Below are 6,642 nucleotides of genomic sequence, written 5' to 3'. Positions count from 1 at the left end.
GAGTTGCCAATTTTGGCGGGAAGGTCGGGAGGACAATTAAAACACGGTTGGAACCAGAAATAGTAGAATAATAATAATTATAATAAAACTCTGTTCTGTCAGAAAATCAAAGATAGAAATTAGAAGGGACATAAATATATGAAAGGGACGTAACAATAGGTTTATGAAAGGGACACAAATATATGAAAGGGACATAACAATAAGTTTATGAAAGGGACATAAATATATTGATCCCGCTCAACAGATAACTAACACAAATATATTGGAAGGGACATAACTATAGGTTTATGAAAGGGACATAAATATATCGACCCCGCTCGACAGATACAGTGGACACGACGGGCTACCATAACCATAAAGGTTGTCTAATAAGGGCCTTCCTTATAGGAAAGGAAGGGATGGGTCACCGTTTTCCTTTTCCACCCCGCCGCCACGGCCAGCTGCTGGGTGTCTACGTCTTGTCTTTTTCAACTTCTTCATATTTTTATTTTTTTCATCATTAGAGGTAGCCTAAAGCTTTTTCATTCACAGCTTTAAAACGGCTAGACCAACTCTCAGGAAAAGGACGTGTCCACCATTGCATCACAATCGGGGGAGCGAGAGAGAGATAGAGAGACTTTAAAGTAACATATGAACATGGAAGTTCGGTTTGCTCTGTGGTTCTCCGCCGATGATTTGGTACTGTACCGCTCTGATAACTTAGCTCCTTGAATCTAATAACTTGGCTAATTGAATCTGATAATTTGTTCTCTCTCTCTCTCCCCCCCCCCCCCCCCCCCTAAAAATTACTGGTCGGATGGTTGCTATCACTGACTACGGCGAGCACATCTTCGGGGCTCTTCATATACTTCATCCATGACTTGCACCTCTGCTCTGCTCAGAGCGAGTGTGTCAAGCGTGGAGTGTCAGTGTCAGTGTTATTTGCTTGGATTGCGTTGACGCTCCTATCTATCTCAGTAATGCTATTTTCATGATCTTAGCTCGTGTCTGATTTGATATCTAGGGGAGTCCAGGTGCGCAGTTTGCCAAATTTATTGTCCTTTCTTACTCTGGTTCCCGTTGGGGCAAAGACCAAATTTAAATGACCTTTTATCATGCATTGTGGTATGTGCCCTATATATATGTGTAAGTTTTTTAGGTCGGCTTCTTTGATTTGTTACTAATAAAAAACTCTGTTGTTTCTTAAAAGAGTGTTGCTTTTTTATGCGAATTCGGCATGCCGAATAAGACACAATGGCATGGTTGTAATTATCAGTAAAAGCAAGGGCATTGTTCCCCATAGAGAGGAATCGGCCCTGCCGAATTCGCAGGAAAATGTAAACTTCCCTGCTTAAAAGCATTAAAGTAAATCACCGAGAGAAGAACTACGCACTGGTATTCCATCTCGAGCCACGGTTGTATCAGTTGAAACAATATCATGACTTTTTCCTGGTATTTCATTTATTTATGGATGGTGATATTTTTATAATTTTTCCGATGCGTTCAAAGTTACTTGAAAACTATTATCGAGTCACTTTCCATTATATAGCTTGAATGTTACAACGATTTGCCTCCTGTATGTCATTAATTTTAGCTCATTAATTCTTCGGGACCACAAACTTTGAGATCAGAACATTTAATCAGCCTGAAGTTGTTTGACTCAGGTTCAACAAACTGCCTAGCCTGTGAAAATCAGTTTGGTGAACCAATCAATTCAATTTGAGTTCTGTTAATTCCTAAATTCGGAGTAGAGCCATAATCAGCTTCCATTGTCTTTTGGGAAAGAGAATCACCAAAAAAGAAAAAGAAGTAATTATGCACAGACATCTAATGTCTAATTTTCTGAATCAAGTAGCAATTAATGGCTACTGTTGGCTCTTTCTCCACTGAGGATGCGGACCCTGCTGCAGCGAAGCAAACGGAAGCCGAAGAAGATGCGTATCGATCATGAGCTGGGCTCTATGATGATTTGAACGACTGCTGATGCCGACTTGGTTGAAGCCGATGGGGTCAAGAGAAAACATCCTTTATGGAAATTATTATGGGGAAACAAGCGAAGGGCACAGATGATGATCCGAGTTTTGATGAACTTGATGAGGAGGAGGCTGATTGTGTTCGCGTAAGGAAAGGTCTCTCATTGTTAATGGGGTCAAGTGACCTCACATAATTTTGAAAATTGTTATTTTGACGCTTGTCCTTCTTCTGTAAGGTCTCGAGTTCAAGTCTTGTGAATGAAGAAAATCAATGTTGGGAGAGATTTACTCCTTAGTGATCCGACCCGACTCGACTGGATTAGTCGTGTGTTGAGTTATGGAGCCTGAAGTACTGTGATTTTAGATCGTGAGCGGCTTATATTAGGGTGATTCCCTTTATAAGTAGCAGTTTATATCTCTTGTAATCCTAACTCAAAGAAAAAAGTAGTAGAATACCTGACTTGGCGGCGCCCCCGGACGTAGTCAGAATTTCCTTTCTAACGAATTGGGTAATCAATTTCGTGTGTTTTTTTTGCTTTTCGTTCATATTTTCCCAACATCGTGGTTCGATTGAGCTTCCGCGTAACCGGTGAAGACAACACTTTCTGGGGGCTACTTGTAAAGACTAAAGCTTTAGGGGCATATTGAGGTTCAGTTATAAACTTGAAAGTGGAATTTTAATGTTTCAAGTAGAGTACAAAGATTTCAACCATATATCTTTAGCATTTTAAAGAGAATTGAGATGCAACTGATAATTTCTTCAATTTTATCCGAAAGCATTTTCTTTATCGAAATGATGAAACCTATTCGAATCTATTAGCACTGTCCCTCTACAAACTCTCATCAATATATACTTGTCACGTTACCCGAAGATTATCCTGCTCGTTCGGCATTTTCCGATTTCCTGGTGAGCACAAGAGCTCCAGCAGCTAGACCTTCTCGCTGTGATAGCTTAGCCGCTTTTCCTTGTTTTCCAAGTCAAGATCACAGAGATCGAACCTCGTTTCGGGAGGATAATCAACATCTCGTAAGTTCGTCTTTATAAGTTATTTTATTGTCTCGTACGTTGAGTCTCTCTCCGGCTGTGATTTGTCCTCAGCCACAGACACATTTTTAGTCGATAATCTGCTTGTGTAAAAGATAATAACCCAGATTTTGACCCACACGACTAACATGCATAATTAATGACTGATTCCTTTGAACTATTTCTATATTGTTCAAAAAAAATTGTCAATCCCAGTCACACTTCAATACCGACCAATACATTAACTCATATCTTTGAAACATGAAATTAAAGTGACGGGTCTTAGCTAGCTGGCTTACCTGAATTTGGGGTATCTATAAGACGAGAGCAACAAAGTAAGCAGATGTTAGATTAGGCTACAATAATTGCCTCTTCGTCAAAGCTAAAATGACACATCAAAAAGTAAGTCATTTTCAAGGTACCAATATAACTAAATACTGAAAAATGACACGTCACAAGTACACTTCAAAAACATTGAAAATAACTAAACTTATCTATTTCGTCTTTTTCTTTACAGTTTCTTCATTTATATATTAAGATCAGTATGTCAACTAGTTATCAATGTACTACAGATCTAACTCACTTATTATATCTTTACGTATTTTTGAAAAAGAAAAAGAGGGTCATGTGTTGCGCACAATTTATTACTATCCTGTAACTATTAAAAAAACTTATACTGGATAACTCATTTGTAAATTTCTATTATTCTTTTAATAAAAAAAGACTCATGGCAAAAGAATTGAGAAATAAAAGAACCAGAAAAACAAATATATCAAAAATCTCTTAATTCTAATTTGAGAGTATAAAATATAAATGGACTGAACTCTTTACTTTCCTATCTTCCTATTATTTTTTTCTTCTTGGGCAAAAGTCCTATTTATAGCTTGAGATACTTCATCAGTAGATATTTGGTCACAGAAACCAATTGACATATTTTCCTTCTTTGTTCTCTTGATAACACTCGTAAAGAAGGTAACAAATTTGAATAATTTGTAACTGCAAAATATATTTGCCAATAAAAGCACAAACCCTTTTCCCTTTTTAACCTAATCAAATGCTAGTAATGATTGATTACACATTTCTCATGCTAGAAAAAGGAAAATTGAGAACTTCTTTATCCCCAACAGTAGCATTCGTTCAAAACAATTAGTTTACTCAATATATATATATATATATATATATATATATATATAAGTTAGGATATGGAAGCTCCAATTTTGATTTTGCCCATACATATAAATATGACCCTCTAACATGTAGTTGTTTTATAAAAGGAAAAAAAAAACATAGATCTATGACCATGAGTTCAAATCTCGGGTTTACCAAAATAATTGAAACATTGAAATTCTGCAAATTATAAATAGGTCAAAATAAAACTTGGAGCTCTGGAATAATGGAACAATAAAATAGAATTAGATTTTTTTTTGTCAAATATTGTAAATTAAAAATACTCAATAAAAGTAAAATATAAAAAATTTAAGAAAATCCTCAATCCGTGAAAGACAGCTCGATCTTCGTCCTCCGCTTCTCCCTGTCCCTCTCCTTCTCTCTCTTTTTAAGATCTCTTCCCCCCATACCATCTCCCATTTCCTACTCCTCCTCCCTAGACCATCTCTCTCTTCCTCTCCCTCTCTGTATCTTATTCGAGATCGGAGGTTCTCTCTCTCTCTCTCTCTCTCTCTGTGGGTGTGTGTGTGTGTGTGTCTAGCTGGAGAAAACTGGTTCGGGTGCGAAGCTTTCAAGAGACTCCTCCGTCCTCTCTGCACTGCTTCATACACAGTTTGGAAGGTTAGAAAACGTTTTGCTTTGTACATGATGTCTGTGCTGCTCGAGGGTAGGATTAGGATTTCATGCTCGAGATGGCTTATTGCGAAACACTCTGAAGGTTCAACACGACACTTATCGTATGATTTTAAGTTCATTATTTATTTATGATTTAGTATTTAAGTTTACATGCACTTCTATAATAATTTAACCTCGATTATTATCTTTTTATCATAGAAAGAGAGAAAGTATAAAGACACACACATATATATTTTTAATCTATCTTTTGGTTTTGACAGGTATAACATGGCAACTCAGATATCCAAAACGTCCTTCATTCTGAAAGCAATCGTTCTCTTTGCTCTCATCCAATGTTAGTAAATGCTTATATTAGTATCTCTCTCATTTAACTATGACTGGTATCATTTAGTCTTTTCACTTCTAATTGTTTGTTTTCAGATGGAATTAAAAGAACACGCAGAACTAGTAATCCGTTGTCTTCTCGGTTCTTGCAGTTCCCCTTACTTTTGTCAATCTCTTTATGTTTTTTTTTTTAGTTTATATAGAAAATATAATTGATTAAAAAAAAGTAAATTATAAATATTAGAAAGGGACAGAAAAAAGAATTTTAAATATTGAGATTGTAATAGAACGTACATATATTTTTGTAATATTTATTAGAATATTTAATTGCAAATAAATTTTCAATTTTGACAGGTGCTATTTCACGGTATCATGATCCTCAGTCCAAAATGCCCTCAACAGCAAATGACGTGAAGAAGATATTAGAACCACAGTGCCTTAAGGATCACCCTTACACCGATTGGTGTTGCGAGTCAGTCCTTTCCCTTGGGTGCTTCAAGGACAGGAAGACATCCATGAAGAATTGTCCTCCCTACCTTGCCTCTAACTAAGTTAGATTTTTGGGAGGACGCCTTATTAATGTCAGAAGTGCATTCACCATTGTAGTTTATATAGAATCAACCATTACTTGGTTAGACACCAACCTAGCCATTTCATTAGTATGTTCAGCCAGAGTTTGATTCAGATCCCACTTAATCTTATCTGTCTGTGATTTAATATTGGCTTCATGCTGTTTAAACATAGCTTGCATTTCATTCGGTATCCCATGACTGGAAGCCAAATTGTTCAATACAGATGTATCAAACAACTTACTAAATTGTTCAAGCACATTCACAAGCTCAACATGAGTATTTTCAATGGTTTTGAGATCTTCAATCATTTTCTCAAGGTTGGCTACTTTCATAGCCAATGTTGCACTGTCAGAGCTCTGAGGGCTCTCAACAGATTGAACTTCAACATTTTCATGTACGAGGTTGGTCATTCCGACCTTCAATTTGTAATTCCACAGCAATGCTCACAGGGGTCAAACCTTCCTGCGCTTGTGCCATTTGTTCATGGCTAGAATCATGTGCAGGGGGATCAACAGGATCCTCACCCTGAATAGGATAACGGTTATGTCTTCTGGGTGGCGACTCTTTGGGAACAAAGACTTACCTCCCACTGTGGTCGCTAATAAACTGTTTCGGATTTTGGTGAAGGGAGAAAGGCGATCTCCAATCCAAGTTAAATTGGAAATCTCTTTTCCTTTCAAGTACTGTGGGTTCTTTAGGTAATTCCTCCATTCAGAGGATTCGATTGTGATAAAAGAGACTCAACCAATGAAACACAACCAAGGTAAGATATGATTCATTGATTGCGGGGAAGCACGAACAAGTGTACTTCACGAGAATACAAAAAAGAACAAAAATACATAAATAACTCAAAATCGAACTACAGAGGATGACCTACTCTGTTATCCATGATAGCAGGGTAGTTTAGGCTTGCAGATGATCATGAGGTCGATTGGGACAATCCAAAGAACTGCACTCACGTTGAGAT

General features: G+C 37.1%; 1 long non-coding RNA gene across 1 annotated transcript; it reads left to right on the top strand.

Moving 5' to 3' along the window:
* Positions 1-4,536: 4,536 nt before the first annotated feature.
* On the top strand, positions 4,537-5,946 carry LOC116213064. The gene is made up of 3 exons (XR_004157992.1): positions 4,537-4,764; positions 5,040-5,113; positions 5,458-5,946. It is a non-coding gene; the product is annotated as an uncharacterized LOC116213064 (long non-coding RNA).
* Positions 5,947-6,642: the final 696 nt, after the last annotated feature.

This window comes from Punica granatum, chromosome 7 (genome assembly GCF_007655135.1).
Source record: "Punica granatum isolate Tunisia-2019 chromosome 7, ASM765513v2, whole genome shotgun sequence".
Taxonomy (NCBI): domain Eukaryota; kingdom Viridiplantae; phylum Streptophyta; class Magnoliopsida; order Myrtales; family Lythraceae; genus Punica; species Punica granatum.
Note: the sequence above shows the minus strand (reverse complement) of the source record. Positions and strands in the feature narration are given on the sequence as shown.